The sequence below is a fragment of the Cervus canadensis genome, chromosome 5, assembly GCF_019320065.1.
Source record: "Cervus canadensis isolate Bull #8, Minnesota chromosome 5, ASM1932006v1, whole genome shotgun sequence".
Lineage (NCBI taxonomy): Eukaryota > Metazoa > Chordata > Mammalia > Artiodactyla > Cervidae > Cervus > Cervus canadensis.
The window spans coordinates 58749771-58772157 of record NC_057390.1 but is presented as its reverse complement, the minus strand read 5'-3'; the positions used below and the strand labels follow the sequence as shown (position 1 = coordinate 58772157).

At 37.2% G+C, this 22387-nt stretch overlaps 1 long non-coding RNA gene across 1 annotated transcript in view; it reads left to right on the top strand.

Moving 5' to 3' along the window:
- The first annotated feature begins 232 nt into the window (after positions 1-232).
- The window catches only part of LOC122441830, a 115307-nt gene continuing 93152 nt past the window's right edge, over positions 233-22387 (top strand). Inside the window, exon 1 of the long non-coding RNA XR_006269448.1 lies at positions 233-333. This is a non-coding gene — a long non-coding RNA (uncharacterized LOC122441830). The remainder of the gene's footprint in view (positions 334-22387) is intronic.

The following is a 22387-nucleotide window of genomic DNA, read 5'->3' as shown; positions in this document are numbered from 1 at the left end:
TCTCTATGATGCTTGTTGAATATGCTGTTTCTTGGATCCTTGTAAAATGATCATGAAATCCTTCTGGATTTGAGGTTGAGGGAGAAGAGGAGTTAAAAATGACTCTAAGATTATTTTATATTGGCCAGCTAGGAGGAAGATTGTATGACTAACTGCAATTTAGAACAAAGGAGGAAGAACAGGTTTGCAGAAAAGATCACGAGTTTGGCTTTTGACATTTGGAGGTTGTGTGCTTGAATTATCCAAGTGAAAATAGCAGTAGAATGTTTTGAGATCTGGAGCTCAAAAGAGAGGGGTGGCTGGAGATAAAGATTTGAAGACATCAACACACAGGTAGGCGGTGGTTGAAATTTTGGGAATAGATCAGATAACCTGGTGAGATTTTATAGAGGGGAACGAGAAGAGGCTGGAACACTGAGAATAGGAAGTTTAGAAATAAGACATTTTCTAAAATATTCTTCAATAAGGATGAAAGAAAAAAAGGTTTTCTCTGTGGCTGTTCCTTCATTTTACATTGATGACCTTGTTCCATTGGTTCTCAGCCTGATTTTGAACATTTTATGTCATAAAAAACTTTTATTGTTGGATTTTGTGGCCCTTGAAAGTTATTTCTGTAATACTTTTTTGCTGTCAGTAATTTCTCTTCTACCATATCATGGACATTACTGATCTCATCTAAAATTATGTCTGCTTTATTTTATGTTTAGCCATGATATATTTTTCTTAGATTAGGAGGTCTTTTTAAACTTGAGGTTCAATTTTTCCAAGGCTTCTAGTATGATATTTTATGTAGTTGCTGAACTACACAGAGAGTTATTTCATCTATAATTCTCTGTACCATTATTTTTTCTTTTTTTATTGGAGTATAATTGCTTTAATGCTGTATTATTTTCTGCTGCACAACAAAGTGAACCAGCTATATGTATACATATATCCTGTCCCTCTTGAGCTTTCCTACCATCCCCACCCCATACCATTATTTTCTAAGCAATGTTCACATTTTTAAAAAATCTTTATTGGAAAGTCTACAAACAATGAACTCTGGAGAGGGTGTGGAGAAAAGGGAACCCTCTTGCACTGTTGGTGGGAATGTAAATTGATTTATAGCCACTCTGAAGACATGATGGAGATTCCTTAAAAATTCAGGAATAAAACCACTATATGACCCAGCAGTCCCACTACTAGTCATATACCCTGAGGAAACAAAAATTGAAAAAGATACATGTACCCAAATGCTCATTGCAGCACTATTTACAATAACCAGAACATGGAAGCAACCTAAATCTGTCCATTGACAGATGAATGGATAAAGAAACTGTGGTACATATATACAATGGAATATTACTTGGCTACAAAAAAGAACACATTTGAGTCAGTTCTAACAAGATGGATGAACCTAGAGTCTATTATACACAGTGAAGTAAGTCAGAAAGAGAAAAATATCATATACTAGCACATATATATGGAATCTAGAAACATGGTACTCATGAAATTATTTGCAGGGCATCTATGGAGACACAGACATAGAAAACAGACTTATGGACGTGGGGGGCAGGGAGGAAGGAGAGGGTGGTATGTATGAAGAGAGTAACATGGAAACTTACATTACCATATGTTAAACACATAGCCAATGGAAATTTGCTATATGACTCAGGGAACTCACACTGGGGCTATGTAACAACCTACAGGGGTGAGATAGGGAGAGAGGTGGGAGGGAGGTTTAAGATGGAGGGGACATATGTATACCTATGGTTGATTCATGTTGATGTTTGGCAGAAATCAACACACTCTGTAAAACAATTATCCTTCAATTAAAAAATAAATTTAAAATTAAAAAAAGAATATGAACATAAAAAACCTAATTGTAGATATTTGATTTACATTGTTGGTTAGTTTCTGCTGTACAGCAAAGTGAATCAGTTATAAATATACATATGTCCACTTTTTATAGATTCTTTTCCCATATAGACCATTACAGAGTATTTTTCTAAGCTTTTTATTTTATATTGGAGTGGGTGGGTGAGTGGTAGAATCCTCGCCTGCCACATGGGAGGCCGGGGTTCCTTTCCCGGCCCATGCAGCCACAGTGTCCCCTTTTTAGGGCTTCCCTTGTGGTTCAGCTGGTAAAGAATCTGCCTATAGTGCAGGAGACCTGGGTTCAATCCCTGGGTTGGGAAGATCCCTTGAAGAAGGGAAAGGCTATCCACTCCAGTTTTCTGGCCTGGAGAATTCCATGGACCGGCCCATGGGGTTGCAAAGAGTCGGACACGACTGAGCAACTTTCACGATGGTATAGCCAATCAACAAATAATGTTGTGACAGTTTCAGGTGAACAGAAAAGAAAGAGACCCAGCCATCCGTACTATACATCCATTCTCCTCCGAACGCCCCTCCTATCCAGGCCACCACGCAACATTAAGCAGAGCTCCATAAGCTATAAGTAGGTCTTTATCCATTTTAAACAGAGCATTATGTGCATGTCCATCCCAAACTCCCCAACTATCCTTCCCTGCATCCCTCCCCCGGCAATCATAAGTTTGTTCTCCACATCTGTGAGTCTCTGTTTTAAGGCCATTACAGAATACTGAGTAGAGTTTCCTGTGCTATACAGTAGGTCCTTATTAGTTATTTATTTTATGTATAGTAGTGTGTATATGCCAACCCCAATCTCCCAATTTATCCTTCAACAATGCTCAAATTTCAATAAAAATTTCCAACACCAAAACAGAATGATTTGATTTTTACATTTTTTCCTCTCCCATAATAATGTTGAGCCAAATTGCACAATTATATTATGGTCATTCTTTTGGCACAGTTTCATTTATCTCAAAATATTTTTGTGTCAGTCCTGAAATTTCTCTAAGCCTTCTTATTCAACAGTCATTCATTTGCCTGTACATGTGAAAAGATCTCTCTTCTTCAATATCTTGTACAAATACCTTTATGAATTATTTTACTGAAATTTATACATATAGAAAAGTAGAAAATTCTTAACTGCTCAAAATTCTTGATGAATTTTTACACAGAGAATGTATTCATGTCATCTCCACTTAAATCAAGAAATAAAGCGCCACCAGCACCTAAGAAATCTCCGTCTTGTACCCTTTCCTAGTTCCTTTCCCTGCTTTCTAAATGGAATTACTCTTCTAATGCAATAAATTAGTTTTGCCTTTTCTGAGAGTCATGTAAATGTTATCACACAACATATACTTCTTGCTCCTGGTTTCTTTCATTTAGCATAGTGCTTGTGAGATTCTCCATGTTATTGTATCTGTCATTGGTTTGTTTCTTTTTATTGCCATATAGTATACCATTTTATGAATATATCTCAACTTATTTTTTCATTTTGCTCTTGATGGGCATTTGAATTTTTTCCAGTTAATGAATATTGCAGATAATGCTGCTATAAATACTGTAAATGTCTTTTGGTGCACACATGTATACATTTTACTGGATACATATGCAGCAGTGAAATTATGTAAAGAAATGCAATGCCGATGGTTTCTCTGAAGATTCTTTTGAATTTTATATATATGTATCATATTATCTTTGAATAATATTATAGTCTTCTCATTTTCCCTTTATTCTAATACTTATGCCTATTATATATTTTTTCTTGACTTACTGCTCTGACTTCAGAAAAGTAATGAATCATGGTGGTGACAGTGAGCATCCTTGTCACATTCTCAATCTGAGAGAAAAGCTTTCAGTATCTCAGATTAAGTATGATGTCTGCAATAGGTATTTTGTAACTATCCTTTATCAAGTTAGTGAAATTCCCTTCTATATCTAATTTTAAGAGTTGTTTTATCTTTATGTCATGAGTAATTGTTGAACTTTAAAAATTGTTGATGCTTTTTCTGCATCAGTTGAATTGACCATGTAATGTATATCCATTACTCCATTAATGTCATAAATTACATTAATTTTCAAATATTAAACTAACATTAGATTCTTAGATTCTTGGATTAAACTCAACCTGGTTGTGATGTATTCTCCTATTATGAATCACTGGATTAAATTTGCTAATACTTTGTTTAGGAATTTTGCATCTATCATGAAAGAGATTGGCCTGTGATATTCCTTTCTTGTATTGTCCCCATGAGGTCTTAGCACCAAATTATGTTGCTGTCTTTAAATAAGTTGGCAAGTGTTCCTTTTTATTCTATTCTCTTGAAGACTTAATTGATTAGTATTGTTTCTTCTTTAATTGTTTGGTAAAATTCACCAGCAAAGTCATCAGGTTTAAATAGGATTTCGTATATTACTAGAGGAAAGTTTTTAATTAGAGATAAAATGTTTAAGTAAATATAGAACCATTCATACTTTCCACTTCTTTTTGCATCAATTTTAGTGAGTTACAATTTCTAGAAATTTGCCAATCCATTAAAATTTTAAATGAATTAGTGTAAAAGTATTTGTAATATTATCTTTTTAGTGTCTGTAGGACATACAGTGATACCTACTTTTTATTTCTTATTGTAGAGATTCATGCCTTCTTTTTTACTTTTTTCTTGACCAACCTCATCAGAGGTAAATCAATTTTATTAGTCCAGTGATTCTCAGATTTCTTTACATTCTTAAAAATTTTGAAGACCTTAAAGAACTTGTGTGTGGTCTGTATGTATCAATATTTATCATATTAGAAATAAATTGTGACCATTTAAAAATAGTTATTAATTCATTAAAAATGAATTACATCTAAACAAGTAACACCATTTTATTAAAAAATATTTGTTTAAATGAAAATAACAATATTTTATAACAAAAATTGATTGACAAGAATTGCATTGTTTCACATTTCAAGTCTCTCTTAATATCAGATTTAATAGAAGAGAGCTGGTTTCTCTTATGTACTTTTACTTTCAATCTGTTGCAATACTATGTGTCATGTAACCATTGGAAAACTTTACTATATAATTGTAAGAGAATGATAATGGAAAAGGAAAATAATATATGATAATAAGGAGAGGTGGGGGAGGAGGAAAATAATTTTGAACTTTATGAACTGAGGACCTTTGAACTCAGTAACATCAAATATTAATCTTCATAGAGAACCAACTTTAGTTTTGATTCTCACCATTATAACTTTGTTTGCTATTTCACTATAAATTAAGTTCCATTTTTATTATTTCCTTCCTTCTTTTAGGTTGAACAAAATGAAATTACTGTTTGTAAAAGTAAAAAATTGTTGAATACAGATAATTTCATTTGACTCACTCTAACACTTCCTTTAAGTTGGTATTACTTCCCTAACTCTTACAATGATTTTCAGCCTTTCTTCTTTTCTAATATATACATTTAAGGCTACAAATATGCCTCTGAGCACAGCTTAAGTTGTGCCTTGTTTTTAATATGTTGTACTTTCATAATATGAAAAAAATATTTCTTTTAGTTCAAAATAGTTTCTAATTTTAAATGTGGTCTCTTCTTAGATCCATAGGTTATTTAGAAGTGTATTACTTAATTTCCAAATACTTAGTAATTTTCTAATTATTTTATTATTGATTTCCTAGCTTAATTCCACTGCAATTAAAGAACATGCTTATATGGTTTCAATCATTTGCATTTTTTGACTCTGTCCAATATATGATGAATTATGGCCATCACTTCATGTGCACTTAAAAAAACTAATTATATTTTTAAATCTGTCAGACATTTTAATTGCTATTTTATCTCCATATAAACTTTACAGCACAATATCATTGCCCTTCTCTTGCAATCAACACAGTAGATATATCCTTCAGAAGTTGCATGATTCTGAGCTTTCTTTTCCCAATAAGATTGCTCCATTATTTTTATTATTATTTATTTATTTGTGATTGCTCTAGGTCTTTATTGCTGCTTGCATACTTTAGCTGTGACAACCAGGGGCTACTCTTCCTTTTGGTGCATGGGTTTCTCCTTTTGGGGCTTCTCTTTCTGTGGAGCATGGGCTTTATACATGCGGGCTTCAGTAGTTGCAGCATGCAGGCTTAGAAGTTGTGGTGCAGGGACTTAGTTGGCCCATGACATGTGGGATCCTCCCGGACCAGGGATTGAATCCATGTCCCCTGCATTGGCAGGCAGATTCTTAACCCCTGGACCACCGGGGAAGCCTAAGATTTCTCCATTATTAGCATTTCTACTGTCTCTCCCACATAATTCTATGTGCCCCTGTGTATTCTAATCCCTCACACAGAACTAGTTACCCATAAGTAACATTTCTTTTCCCCCCAGATTTAGAGATATGGATATGGTAAAGACTATACTAATAGCCATTTCATGAAAAAATCATGAAAATTATTAAATAAATATTTCATAGAATCAGAAATTCACAGTGGTTAACTAAACCATTCTTCCAAAAATTATTCTGATGCTGAAAAACCTCTGCAACTTTTCTGTTAGGAAGTAGTATGGGCATGGCAAATGTTGAATCAATGAGTCCCACTAAAGAGTTATCCAGCCTATGGGACTGCCACAGTCGCCTCTCCCAGAAAGTTCATTGTTTCTGAGGACATCACTGACTGTTAGAAAGCACTTCCTTGGGCTGCAATGATACCTGATTCCCTCAAGTTTTTGTCTGTTGGATTAGAAGCAATCTAATGCCTCAACTATATGATAGTCCTTTAAGTCCACGTATCCTTGAAAGTTTTTCTCTGAAGCTCAACATCACTAGTTCCTTCCGTAATTCCTTGTGTTATTCAACATGACTTATTCCCCTTTCAGAGGATTAAACTGGCAGAACCCCACAAATAGAGAGGCCAGGGCCTAGTGTTTACCACCCTAGCTGCACATTAAAATCAACTGAGGAATTTCTCAGAAAATAATGATACCCATATACCATCCCCAGAGATTTTTGATTCAGTTGATCTGGAGTAGCCAGGCATCAGTATTTTTTAAACACCCAAGTGATTGAAGACTTAGTATTTTAAAGATGTCATTTCTGTCTAATTTGATCTATAGATTCAAATGCAACCTCCATCAAAATCTTAGCAGACATTTATTTTAGAAATTGATGAATTGATTTCAAAATTTGTTAGGAAATGCAGAGAATCTAGAATAGCCAAAACAATTTTGAAAAAAAAGAACAAAATTGGAGACTTTACACAATATAACTTTAAGACTTAAAGATATTGGTGTCAGAATAGTCAAGTAATTCAATGGAATAGAACAGCGACTTCAGAAATAGGTCTACACATATATGGTCCATTGATTTTCAACAAAGATATGAGGCAATTCAGTGAAGGAGTTATAGTTCAGGTTTTATTTTTTTTTAATTGTGCTGGAACAATGGAATATTTAAATGCAAAAAAAATGAACTTCATATCTCTTACCATATAAAACCTTAATTCAAAATGGATCATAGTCCAAAGTATAAAACATAAAACTATGAAACTTTTATAAGTAAGATTAGGAAAAAATCATAATAACTTTGGGTTAGGCAAAGATTCCTTAGATGTCACAACCAAAAGGATTATTCATTTTAAGTTTTTAATAAATTGTACTACATCAAATTAAGAACTGTTCTTCAAAAGACACTGTGAAGAGAATGAAAAGACAAGCCACAGACTGGGAGAAAATATTTACAAATCACATATCAGATAAAGGACTTGTATACAGAATACATAAAGAACTCTTGAAACTCAGTAAGAATGCACACACTAAAATATGGACAAAAGATATGGACATTTCACCAAGGAAGATAATTCAGATGGAAAATAAACACATGAAATATTCTCAAAATCATTTATCTTTCAGTTCAGTTCAGTTCAGTAGCTCAGTTGTGTCCAACTCTTTGTGACCCCCATGAATCGCAGCATGCCAGGCTACAGACTACAGTCCATTGGGTTGCAAAGATTTGGACATGACCAAGTACACACACACTCTCCACTAGTGATCATGATAATGATGGTGGTGTGTCTACATCTCAAAATTACTGTATTAGGCTGCTCATTACTGCTGAAGGAGTGATGGTTGAAAAAGCACAAACATGGCCACACCCTTCCTACAAGAGAGGAGTTAATATTGTGGGGGGTTTCTCAGGCAGACATATGAACACATGTGCCCCCCATTTGAGCCAGAAGTGTTAACCTGGAAGGACACTGGCCCTGCCAGTACCAGATATATTAGTTTTGACTCCTGGTATGATACTTGATCCAGATTCTGGAATAATCTTGGACTTTCTTGGAGAGATTGAATCCACATCTTTGGAATAATGTTATTAATACACAGAAGCCTGAAACATGTGATATGGCCAAATTAATGGCCTAGTGCATTTTCGGAGGAGATACAGAACACCTGATAAATCCTTTTACCAAACCCTTTGAGGGCCTAGTTCAGGTCACACCCCACATTCCTACAATAGGGTAGGATTCTCTGCTCTGTCTGGAGCCAGGTGTGTTTGCTAGCAGAATATTCTCCGTCATAAACTGTATCCTGTTGCTTTTCCCTCCAGCTCCTGTAGTTGGCTCCACTGGCCTTAAACTCACTCTCCTCCCACCTCAGAAAACACACACCCTTCCCAACCCCTTAATCTTCAGGTTTCAGCTGAAACGTTTCCTCAGGAAAGCCTTCCATTTCCTTCCCAACTGCATGTCTTTCCTGTTCAATAGTTGGGATTTATGTAGTCCTATTTTAAATACCTACCTCCAGACTATAAACTTCTTTTGGACAGGAATTTGCCTATCTTCTTTATAATATCATTATATCCTCCTTGTCTAATAAATGCCCAGCATTTAGCTCTTCCCATGCATATTTGCTTGAAGCCTTAGTCTAGTTCAGGACTCCTCCTTTTTAGCTAAGCAGCTCTTTCAATTTTCCATTTTTTTACTCACCATGTCCCCCACCCTACCCCACTCCAACATGAGCCCCAAGAGAAATCTGGGTTAGAAGAGGAATCTGAATGACAAATATAGTACTGGAATCAGAGAAACCATGCCCTTCTGGTGACTCAGCCTTTGTTTCTGGCCCAAACTTTTCCTCCAGGCTCTTCTAATAGGTCAGATTTTCTCTCCAAGAGGCCTCTTGGTCCTTCCCCCAAACATCTGCGTCCCTTCCCTAGTACATATTCTCCATCAGTACAGTCAGAGTTGTAAAGAGGCCATTTCTGGAGGCTGTTAGTGTAGTGTTTGCAGCTTTCTTCACCTCCCAGCCCATTTATAATCTTTGAATCCACACTTTATTTTTAACTACTTGCCAAATCTGCTGATTGCCTGGTTGTTGATAATTCAAAATCACTTAAGTCTGAAAATCTTAAATATTCTTCAAAACCCAGTTGACATTTTGGTGTTCTAGGATCACCCAGAGGTCAGGAAGTCATCACTCTTGGAATCACACATTGGCCCCTGGCTAGCCCTGAAAACCCTATTATTTATAACTATTTTTATACTTTTGGGAGGAAAATAATTTTCATGTTATTCCTCTATTATGGAGATGATAGGGTTAGTTTTACATGGAGCCAAAAATTTAAAAATTCTCAGCTGCTGAGCTGAGCTGAGCTGAAGTCGCTCAGTCGTGTCCGACTCTTTGCGACCCCATGGACTGTAGCCCCCCAGGCTCCTCGGTCCATGGGATTTTCCGGGCATGAATACTGGAGTGGGTTGCCATTTCCTTCTCCAGGGGATCTTCCCGACCCAGGGATCGAACCCGGGTGGGGTTTCCTTTTGGGATGATGAAAATATTTTGGAACTTGGTAGAGGTTTATGTTATATGAATTTTATATAAATAAAAAACATTTTTTACCTCAATAAAAAATAACAATAATTCTCAGGAACATAGAATTTCTCACACAAGGAAAGAATTTCGGTCAGTCATCACTGAGGTCATAGAATTCCCTGGAGATGTGGCCATCTATGCCCCTCTACCCCCCACCATTACATTGTCCCCTATTGCATTTGAAGCCAGCTGGATTTAATCTACTAAAAAGATTCCATTTTAAAAAATAGCTTATAGCAGCAAATTTTTGTCATAGAGAAATAGCCATAATGGAAGCAAACAAAAGTAACTCCTGACTGATCTCTGAATATATACTTTATAAGAATGTTTTTCTACATAATTTCATTAATCAAATACTTTTTTGGTGTCACACTTCAGAATATATGAGATAGATTTTGGTTCCATGAAGTTTTAGTCACACCAAATTAACAATATGTGTGTTTTTGATGAATTTCAACAGCCATACTATTCTCACTGTGAATGAATTCACTTAGTCAATAAATAATTTTGGAGAACTTTCTATGTGTCAGTCAAGGTATTAGGTGCTAGGAATATAGACATGAATAAGCATACACCTAACCAAAATTTATGGCCAAATAATCATGTTAAGTATGTAGATTATCATGTTTCAAATATAGAAAGCTATATCAGAAGACAAAGGTGAGCTTCAGGGCATCAAGAGTCATTGTCATGGTCACTGCCTCATCCTCAGAATATATAATAGGTCTAGCACATCAAAGAAACTCATCAAATGTTTTTTGATAAATGAATGAGGCTTCACACAATTATACACTATTTTCACTGTTTTATGTGGTCCTTCTATAGTACAGCATGACTCAAACCAGAAATGACTAATTTATTGGCTATAATTTGAAAAGGGTAATTAATGCTTTCTTTCTCACCATTCTCAATGTGCAGATATCATTTTCATGTCAAATCTTCAGACTGGCTGCTTTTAATTCATTTGTCCTGTTCACGTAAGTGGACTGAGGACCATAGAAAATTCCCTACAGAAGAAAAGCATCCATCTTCCTCCCCACCCCCCTTACTCCCTTCAGTCATCAAATCTTCTCTGTTCTCTGAAGATTCTGACGTCCATACCAGCCTCTCTTCTCTGCCAAGGCGCTTGGACTTAGTGGTTTAGCTCTGGGCTGATTGCCCAGAGTTGAGTTCATAACGCTCCCACTCACAGGCATGGGGTCGCAAAAGAATCAGACATAACTTAGCAACTAAACAACAACAGCAAAACAAAGCAACTGTAACCTCAAGCCTGCCCTGAACCTTGGCCAGAAAGTGGTGGTGATCTTGTGATGGTCCTGAAGAACAAGGCTAAGACTTTCACTTTTATTTATTTGATGTGTGTGTCTTTTTTTGTTTTTTTATAACAGTTTTATCGAGGTATAATTGACATACAAACATTGAGCATATTTAACATGAATAATTGGGTAAGTTTTGACATATTACATTTGACTTCTAGAACCAATGTGTATGTTTTTAAAAAGATTATTATTGTCCAGGAATTAGCAGCTAGGACCTAGCCCAAAACAAAATGAGTTTATACCGTACATTGTAAGACAACGATCAACAATGGCAACAACATGCCTTTTCCAAGATTCCTAAAGTAGACCAAACCAACTGATTTCTCCTGGATCATTACCTCACCCACTCATCCCACACTTGGACTATGTATTAGGAAGATTAGAAGGAGGGAGAATTTCAGGCTTGTGAGTCATCCTCCCTTGGGGGAGAAGAGGGAGTCTTCCCCTCCCACCCCAAACCATGGGGGCAGAGGAGGAGCAGGAAAGGCCAGTAACACGCATAGTATTAAGAGGCTGTGAGATAAAGCATTGAGGGGCCAGGTGGAAAGCTGTGGAATCATAAAGTTGGGGTGACTCCTTCTGCTTCAGGGATTCCTGCAGTGGGCAGGCCTTACCTCAGAAGAATTCACACACGCACCCTACGAGGAGGGCAGAACTGGACTGTCACACAGAAGGCATCTTCAGAACAACAAGGTTAACCAGAGAGAAGCAACAACCCATCAAAAGAGGAAGATATCTTTATCCCAGTCACTTGCCTGTCCTGCCCAACACTGCAAAGTTCAACTTTGGAAGAGGGAAGGAGGAGACAACTCACAACCAGGCCCCTTAATAATCAGGGCCCCAGCTCAGTTCTGCCTTGGGAGACAGGGAAATGAGATTTCAATTGACAGTGAGATTAAAGTCTTTAAATAGCAGAGTTTAATGATCAAAATAGGACTTCCCTATAGCTCAAATGGTAAAGAATTTGCCTGTGATGCAGGAGACCAGGGTTTGATCACTGGGTTGGGAAGATTCTCTGGAGAAGGGAATACTTCTCCACTCCAGTATTCTTGCCTGGGGAATTCCATGGACAGAGAAGCCTGGCGGCCTACAGTCCATGGAGTCTCAAAGAGTCAGACATGACTGAGCAACTAACATACACAGTGATCAAAATGGTTGAGTGAATGAGTAAAAATCTGGCTGGCACATGAAGCCCTCAAGCAGGACCACCTGCTTGGGTATAGCCTCCTAGAGACTCTGTGCTCAAGAGTTTAAATGGTCTGTGGTCATCATCTTGAAGTTCTTTAGTACTTTCACCTTCGGATTTGTGTTTTGTAAATGCAGGCTCTGATAGGGCAGTGAAGCATGTATCCCATAGCCCATGCACAGCCCCACCTCCCACCACCGCCCTGGATGGATTCTCCATTGCCTATCACCCTGTTCTCTGATTCCCAGAGACATATCCAGCCTCCCCCTTGCCGCCTCCTCCCAGTAGTGGCTGCTTCCCTTTACCCCTATGGGGACCTGGATGTAGACATAGAGAGGTTGGGGTCAGGTGGACGTGGAAGTGACAACCCCATCCTGGGGAAATGTCATTACAGCATGTTGATCAGGGACTTGGCAGAATGAGTCTCTAGCCCACCCCTGATGCAGGAATGTAGTGCATCCAGGGGTCTCTTGTCCACTGTGGGTTGGGGCAGTAGGCTGCTGGGAAGAGGAGACTTCGTCACCCCTGACTGGGAAGCAGTGCATTGCTGTAGTGGCTGATGTGGGGGTAGCACCCCACGGTTCGTGGGTAACAGGGGTCACCTCTCCACTGTGTGAAAGATTCTGCATTCACTGCACAAGGATCCCCGTGCCTGAGACAGCACTACGTTAAATAGCAACTTTAAACTTCCGTGACATGTTGAGAGAGAGAAAGAGGAAGAAAGGAGAAAGATTTATATTTTAGTCCCTTTAACAAAAATACTTTTCCTGGCCCTGCATTTTCATTTTGTCCCACACCCTGCAGTTTTGTAGCTGGTCCCACTCTCACGCCTCCTTTCCTTGGGGAAGGACTAATTTCCTATTTGTGAGTGTCCTGCACCTGACCCACAACACCTGAAGATGTGGCAATGCTTTCCAGTCAGCTTGCTACCTCCATATGGAAACTGATGTAAACTCAGGGGCTGAAGCTTATGTGATATAGGGGGCACTGCTTTAAAAAATTATAAATACAGAATTGCTGCATCTCTTCCTAGGACCTTGGAGGAGGCCTGTGCAAGGGAGGAGTCCTGAAATGCATGCTTCATTAGCTTTATGGTCACTCTACCCTGTATTCATAGCATTGTTGTGGTGGTGGTGGTAGTGTTAGTAGCTCAATCGTGTCTGACTCTTTGTGACCCCATGGACTGTAACCCACCAGGATCCTCTGTCCATGGGATTCTCCAGGCAACAGTACTGGAGTGGGTTGCCGTTTCCTTCTCCAGCATACCCTCTGCCTACTCATGGGTTCCCTTTAAGAATCTAAAAGTTTGTTCAGAGTTACAAAACTCTTTTGCTTGCCCTGAAACCCACAAATCACAAGCTAAGTAGTCATATTTTTTTGACAGGCAAAGAATAAACTTTCGTTAAGGTCCTCATGAATGCAGTATTTTTCTTCCACTCTGCTTTTCTGAAACACAGGGGGTCATTTGTGGCCTCTGTGTGAGGCCTCTTGTGCTGAACTATTCCTGGACTCTTCTTTATGAAAACTCTTGTCAATTAAATGATGCTGGGCTGATGAGTTCTGCTTATGATTTCATTCTACAAAGAAGAAAAAAAAACAACTCTTCCTTTAATTGTTGCAGTCTCTCCTTAGTTTAATCCCTATCTGAGAAGCTACATGGTTGTACACAAATTGAAAACACAAATAAATGTAATAATCCCTTTAAAAATAATAATATTAAAAATTATATGAAAATGTAACAATATATATACCCATATATATATAATTACTGAAATGAGAACATCCTTTACCTTTATAAAATTCTGTTGGAGATTCACTCCCTCCTCAATACCAGTTGTTTGTTCTTATCAACTTTTCCTAGAAAGGTAAAATATAGTAAAAATTGCAGCTTCTATCTTGGGGTAACTCAAGAGAGAACAAAATTTCACTGCGTTGTGGGAAAATGTTGTTTAAAGTCTGATTATCCATATTAGTCATCTAACCTGACAAAATTCACCAGATAATTGCCTTTCATTTTACGCTATATGGCACAGGTTGTAGCCAAAGTCTATAATGAAATGACTGAACATAGATGTTGGAGATTAGTTTGTTGGTTCTATCAATGACAGAATTTTTTGGCAAACAATTTCACCTGCTATTTGGAAATACAATTTATTAGGTTAGTTAAGGGAAAAAAAACTTAATCTCAGGTTGGTTGAAATTGATCTTTACCTGTGAAGTTCGTTTGTGCAGGATGTGGTCTCAATGAGCTAAAGAGTTTTGTGCTGCCTTTTTTTTATAGAAACCAGCAACCCCTTATCTCAGAAGCTTGATCACAACAAGTATTTATATCTTCATCACTCTACCTGCAGTATCCCATCACCAAGAGGGTCTGTGCATCATGGTGACTCAGGGACCAAATTTCAATATGTGTTTCTGTGATCACTACAATAGGAGAGAAGAGAAACATGAATAATGCACTGGCTTTCAAAGGATTTGCCTGGAAGTGAGAAATATCATTTTTACCCACAATTCATTGGCCAATGTAAATCACCTATCTATATCTAATGCCAAAGGACATGGAAGTACAATCCTATCATCTCTGGAAGACGAACCAGAATGTTTAGAACAACCCTAATAGCTAATCCCCTTTTGGTCACCAAATATTTAATTCACTCTACTTATGACATACAAAATATACTCACCCACTCCCTAAGGAAGAAAACCTCAAAATCCCATACAATTATGGCATGAAGTACATAATCTGAGACCTTTGAGTAAGATGTGGTAGTTTCAAATCATGATGCTACTTCTACCTGTACCTGTGAAATGTAATACATATATTTATAATGGTAGCATAGGAAAACAAGATAATTGTAATAAATACTCTCCTTAGGAAAAATGGCAAATACACAGCAAATAGGGATCTGCAGGAATTCCGAAATCCTGCTGGGGAGAATTTTTGAGAGCCACCTTCCTTAACGAATTTTATCAAATTACACCTTGATTTTGAGACACTTCTTTTGCTCACTGTTCTTTGTGACCCCTGGCTATGCCTTTTGGAAGAGTCTTTATTTTTCATTTTCCTCTTTGGCTGAATCTGAAACAGATGTTGAGGAATATGCCTCTTTCAGAACTGAGCAATTTTCTCACCCCAGTTTCTGATGGTGAACAATGAGAAGCCCAAGCATTGTTTTAAATCTCAAAAAAATTACAGTCTCTTTTGGTCTAGATAGGTGGCTCAAACATAGCTCTCCTAAAAATTTAGTAGATTTTTTAACCTGTTTGACTCTTGTCTGCTCTACTTGCCAGTGACCATTGTATAATTCTTTTTGAGACGTGGTTCTACCATGCTTTCTGTGCTTCCTTATTGCCATCTGTCTCTCTCCCTCTCAATTGTAAACGTGTGTACTTTGAGCTTACTAGACTTTGTTGAGAGACTCACACTTCATCTCTTTTTCCTGAGCCATTTTGACCAATTGAAAATGTTTTCTGGGTGCCTCTCAGCAAATCAACCAGCAAAATCAATACCCTAGGAACTGTTAGAAATGCAAATGATCAGACTCCACCCTTGACATGCTGACAAAAACAGAAACTCTGGTTTTATATATAAAACCAGTTAGGTCCTGTACCCATCATGTTGCAACTAACTGGTATATACACCCCTTGCAAGAGGCTTTCGGGTAAACATAATGTAGTGGCAATTACACTAGAAAATGTCCTTGAATATATGGTCTTAGGTACGTCACTTGGCATCTCTGAGTTTTCTTTCCTGAAATTCTATTACAGACAAAACCTTCATGTACTGTATAAATGTTTGCTAAGTGCCTTTACATTGTTTTCCTTCCTTTAATCCACAGATACCTTGGTGAGGACATTTCTAGTATTCCTGTTTTAAATGAGGAAGCCAGAGCTCAAAGAGACTAAATGACTTGCCTAACATTTCCTAGCAAATGACTGAGTGAGTCAAGGTTCTCAACTTTATTTTCCTGTGTGTGTTCTCCTCCCACCATGACTGCTCCTAGTCGCAGGGTTAAAACATTTAAGTTCCATTGAACACATATAATGTATTACTATATTTGCTTTATTTTTTATCATAAACCAAATTGTCACAGAGTGATGATAATCCATGACCAGAATTTTGCCATCTGATTTACATAATTCTTCATTATTAAAGGACTAACAGACCTTGAAATAAGGCTATATTCTCCTTAAATTATTACAGTTACAAGGCAGCATGAAACAATTCAGAGAGTATAGAATTTTTACAAGTGCTATTTCTGTCGTTCCAACCAAGTATAGTCAAATAAACTTACTTTAAAAATAATTTGTCCTATCCTCAAGAGAAATATGAGCAAAAACTAGTTTTGAGCTGTTAAATGTTTAGGAGAAATCAATAACGTTTTGAATTAGAATTCCTTGATGCAGAATATGACAGCCAAATTAGGAAGAAAAATTTCCCACACTTGAGGTTCATGTTACAACTAAGGTTGTCTCTTCCTCATTAAGCGAAAATAATTGAAAATATCTTTTAATTGAATGCTTATGTCTTCTATCTGAAGTTTTACTGTTTTCAGAGGAAATGCAGTGAGAATTATTTGGTCTGTGACCTAAATCAGTGCATAGGAAACATTTTTCTTAAGGGAGATTCTCAAAGAAGGGGTGGCCTATTTTGTTCTTAAGTTTCTAGTTTTCTAGATAGTGAGTATGCAGACAAATTACATATTCTCTGTTGTGTTTATGTCTTGGGTTTCACTAATAGACATTAGTATTTTTTTGCACTTTTTTTTTAATGTCAGTTACTTAAAATAAATTGAAAACATTTGTTAAAGTTAAGACTAGGATGTTGGCTTTTCAGATAACCTATTGGAATTTCAAAGCTTTAGCCTCTGAGATGCTGTTGGCAAGAACAATTTCATGAAACCAGAAAGAAATTTTTAAACATTATGTTGGCATGGATACACATAGTTGGAAATTTGCTCACTAAGATCAACTTTTGTTGTTTTTATTTTAGTTACTCATCTCTTGAATATTTTCTCTTCCTGATTCATTTTCCAAATTGTAGTAGAGTCTGCCAGATGTACATCTAAATACTGCCCTGCCCCCTTCTCCCACTATAACAAAAGACACATGGCTGGTCATCTATTTTGCATGTCCTTGCTTTTCTTGCTATTTAGATGTGTGATAAATTTACTCAAATAGAATATAAGTAGTCTTGACCTATGAATACCTTCCACAATGCTTCTCCAAGATAGCTCTCAATGATTCTTGATTCCTGGTATTTATGTCCCTGTCTAATCCTCTCCTCCACTGAATATAAGTGAAAGTCGCTCAGTCATGTCCGACTCTTTGTGACCCCTTGGACTATATAGTCCATGGAATTCTCCATGCCAGAATACCAGAGTGGGTAGCTTTTCCCTTCTCCAGGGGATCTTCCCAACCCAGGGATTGAACCCAAGTCTCTGCACTGCAGGTGGATTCTTTACCACCTGTGCCACAAGGGAAGTCCCAGGATACTGGAGTGGGTAGCCTATCCCTTCTCCAGCAGATCTTCCTGACCAGGAATTGAACCAGGATCTCCTGCATTGCAGGTGGATTCTGTACCAGCTGAGCTACCAGGGAATCCCACTGATGAATATAGCTGACCTATATATTGCAAAAGAGATAGAATATGATTTCCAAGTCTAGGTCATAAAAGATGTTGTGACTTTCTTCTTGCCCTTTTAGATCACTTTCTCTGAGGGAAGCCAGCTGCCACACCATGAGGATATTTAAACAGTCCTAGAGAGAGGCCTGTGTGGCAAGAAGCTGAGGCCACCTGCCCACAACCAGCATTAACTGAGCCACAATGAAAGCCCTAGTTGACTGTAGTTACAACAGACATCTGACTGTAAACTCATGAAAGATCTTGAGACAGAACCATTCACCTAAGCCACTCCCAAATTTCTGACCTGCAAAAACTATGAAATAGTCAATCTTACAGTTTTGATTTAAGCTTCTGAGTTTGTTATGCAGCAGTCTATAAGTTATATAGCAAATCCACTGGATGGCAATGCCCATGACAATCTTAGAAGCCACACGTTGAAGGGTTTAGAGTGGTAATCACCTCAAGTTCCTGGGTGCCATTGTAGAGAAGAGCTTTCTCTGCTAGTTTCTCAGCTTCCTACCTCAACCTGGATTATTGAGAGAGAAAGAAACTTCTTTAGAGCCATTACATTTTGTGGTCTAAATTTTATAATGGTTCAGTCTGTCCTAACTAATACATCAACTTTGTATTCTATTCTTTCTTACTTTAAGCCTTATGTATATATGAGGATATTATTCCTCTGAGTAAGGATTACTATTGGAATAATAGTAATTCTTCAAGTAGTTCTTTAAACACTATCAAAAACGTTTTATTGTTTAAAAGACATGTGATTAAATATTCACTGCATATTCTCCACTTGAAAATTCTGTTTTCTTTTACTAGCACTGTATGTTGACTAGCACAGTTGCAGATCTCCTTTACTTGCTAGAAGCACCTAACCCCAGCTCCTGTGGGGGTGGCTGTTAGTGGTTTACAGCTAGCCTTCTTCTCCAGAAAATTTCCATCAACCAATGGGAACCAACTCACTCAGGAAATTAAGTCCTTTCCATATATGACCCACAACCAATGGTCAAATAAGATGATGTGTCAAAATCCAGCCCTATTGCCAAAAAGGATGACAAGTCTGTGGTGCTGTTTATATCCAGGGCCCTCCCCTATGTAAATTTGGCCAAGGCTATACGTTATCTAGCTTTCCTGGTAGCTCAGACAGTAAAGCATCTGCCTACAATGCAGAAGACCTAGGTTCGATCCCGGGTCGGGAAGATCCCCTGGAGAAGGAAATGGCAATCCACTCCAGTACTCTTGCCTGGAAAATTCCATGGATGGAGGAGCCTAGTAGGCTACAGTCGATGGGATTGCAAAGAGTCAGACAAGACTGAGCAACTTCACTGATAACATTATCTAATACCAGATCCTTGCTTGGCAGTTCTTTTGCTTCCCTGTTATGCTCCTTTCCCTCCTTTACAAGTTTTTCCCAAAGAATGTTCCCTCAATAATCCACATGCACCCAAATCCTTATCTTAGATTCTACTTCTGGGGAATTTGATCTAAGACTACCTATTTCCATGAAACTGAACAGGAGAGGTGAGATCTTCTCTGTTATTTACATTACTGATATATTGGCTTTATGAGTGAAGAAAATGTATTCTCAATCTGTAAAAAAAGTTAGTAAATGGAAACCTTAATTAAACAGAGTCAGCAAATCAGAATGGAGAGTTCTCATGCCCTAGGACAATAGCAGAGCCCAACATGAAGAAGAAGGACTCTTCTTATTTCCTGGCAAGTACTCAGCCAATGAAAGCCCTTTGTTTACTATAACCCTCCCAACTTCTTTTCCCCTCTATAAAGGAGTTCTCTTGTCATGCAGAACTTGCACATAGCTGACTATTGTTGCAGACCCTGAACTAGATATTCACTGGAGAAATATCTTGGCATTCTGTATGTCTTAGGTCACAAGACAAGTTCAAAACCTTAGAAAAGACTTAAAAACATAAAAATGAGAGAGAAAAATTAAGAAAGCCAAAAGCTGATGATCTTCAGATATCAACAAAATTCATAAATTCTAAAACTGATCAAGAAAAAGATACAACATAAATCACTAATATCAGAAATAAAAGAGAAGTTATCATTGTAAATGCTATAGACATTAAAGGATAATAAGATAATATAAAACTCTGTACCAAAAAATCTGATGACTTAAAGTGGGTAAATTTCTTGAAAAATGCAATTTACCAAAGTTAACACGGATTAAGCAGAAAATACTAATAGTCCTTTATTTATTAAATAACTTAAATGTAATTGTCAAAAACTTGCCATAACAGAGAACTGTAAATTCAGATGGTTTCACTGGTGAATTCTATTATAATATCAAGCAGTCACTGAAGAAATAACACTCATCTTACAAAAGTTCTTACATAAAATTGAGAAGGGAGGAGTATCTTCCTGCTTGCTTATAACCATACCTGATCTTAAAACCTGACAAGACAAGAAAAGAAATTTATCTACCAATACTTTCATGAACACAGAATCAAAATCCTTGAAAAAATGGTTAACTGATTCTAACAATATGTAACAGGAATAATATACCATGACAATTCGAGAAGGATCTAGCCCAAGAATGCAAGGTTGGTTTAAGACTCAAAAGTCAATCACTGTAACCACATTAACAGAATAAAGAAGGCAAAAAAAGAGATCATTTCCATATATGAATAAAAAGCATTTGTCAAAATGCATCACACACTTATCCCTTAGCAAACTAGGAATAAGAAGGAGCTTTCTCAAGCTCATAAAAACCTAAGCTGATACCACACTTAATGATCATGCTAACCAAGTCCAAGCTTGTACTGCTTTCTGCATGACAGGCCAATACATTGACAGATGAAGTGTTGGAGCAAGGAATAGTAACTTAATTTGGAAAACAAGCAGACTGAGAAGATGATAGACTAATGTTATAAAGAATCATCTTATCCGAGTTAGAATTTAGACTTTTTTTCCATACTAAAAGGGGAAGAAGAATGCCTGGCTGTTTAGAATTTCTTGGTGCTGGTCAGACCTTAGAGAAGATGTGATAAACCTTTTTTCTTGCAGCTGCCCATGTAAATCTGGGCATAGTATTCCTCTCAACCTCCATTAAGACATGTTATTCTCTGTTATGCAACATTTTAGTCTCTATTGAATGACTTAAAGAATGGACTGTCATGTATGTTTCAGTCTAAAGGTAACACAGAGGTGCAGAGCCAGTATGACTAAGCACAGGCAACAGAGCACAAAGGTTAGTCAGGTTTGTTCTTCTGTTGGTTACATTGAATGCTTTCCTCCTAAAACTGGAAACAAGAAGTTCCCACCTTCCCAACTTCTATTCAAATTGTGGTGGAGGTCCTATTTAGGTAGCAAAGCAAGGGGAAAAAGATGATTGGAAAAGAAGAAGTAAAACTGTCTCTGCATATTTTTAAAAAATTATGCTTTTCAATTTATTTTACCAAGGTTGTGAGTAAAATAAATGGAATTGTTTAAATGTTTTTGAGTTCAAATGAACTTTCCTTTTGAGTTAAGAATTTTTTGTTTCTTAGGGCTTATGTCATAGGTTATTCTAATTATGTCATAGGTTATTCTAATTATGGGCTTCCCTGGTAGCTAAGATGGTAAAAAATCTGCCTGCAATAGGGTTTGATCCCTGGGTCAGGAAGATTCCCTGGAGAAGGGAGTGGCTACCCACTCCAGTATTCTTGCCTGGAGAATTCCACGGACAGAGGAACCTGGTGGGCTACAGTCCATGAGGTTGCAAAGAGTCAGACACAACTGAAGAACTAACACTTTCACTACTCAATTATGTCATAGATTACTCTAATTACAGTTGTATAACTAAACCTAGGCAAAATTGTGAGATAATAGACAGTTATTTTAGTGCCTTTCTATCTTTTGGAGCTTTAAGCACATCTTTCATCCATTCTGATACCTCTTTGTGTGTCCTAACCACCTAGCGTCCTGAGGCAGTACACCCTTCCAGTGTCTCTTTAATAATATCTAACTCTTCAAAATAAATTCCTGAGAGAAATAAAGAACAATGAGTCAGAGGCAAAATTGAATCCTTTGAGAGATAATATAGGAAAACATTTTCAAGACAGCAGAATATAGAAGGATTTCTTAAAGCACAAAATGCTAAACACAGAGAAAAAAGGTGATATGTAAACTACATTAAAATTAAAGATTTTTGATCATCAAAAGACATCATAGACAAGGAAAGAACTATAAGATATTTATAGCATATTGCTGAGATCTAATACCTGGAATATATAAGAGCTGCTACAGATCAATAAGAAAATGGCAAAATAATTAGTGGATAAAAAGCAAGAGACTTGACCAAATCTTTTACAAAAGAAGAAACTTAAATGGCCTATAAACACATGAAAACATGTTCGACCTAATCACTTATGAAGAAAATGTAACCATAATGAGATAGCATTTCATACCAACCCAGGGATCAAACCTAGGTCTCCTGCATTGCAGGCAGATTCTTTATCAGTTGAGCCATAACGGCTTCCCTGGTAGCTCAGTGGGTGAAGAATCTGCCTGCAGTGCCGGAGACCTGGTTTCAATCCCTGGGTCCAGAAGATCTCCTGG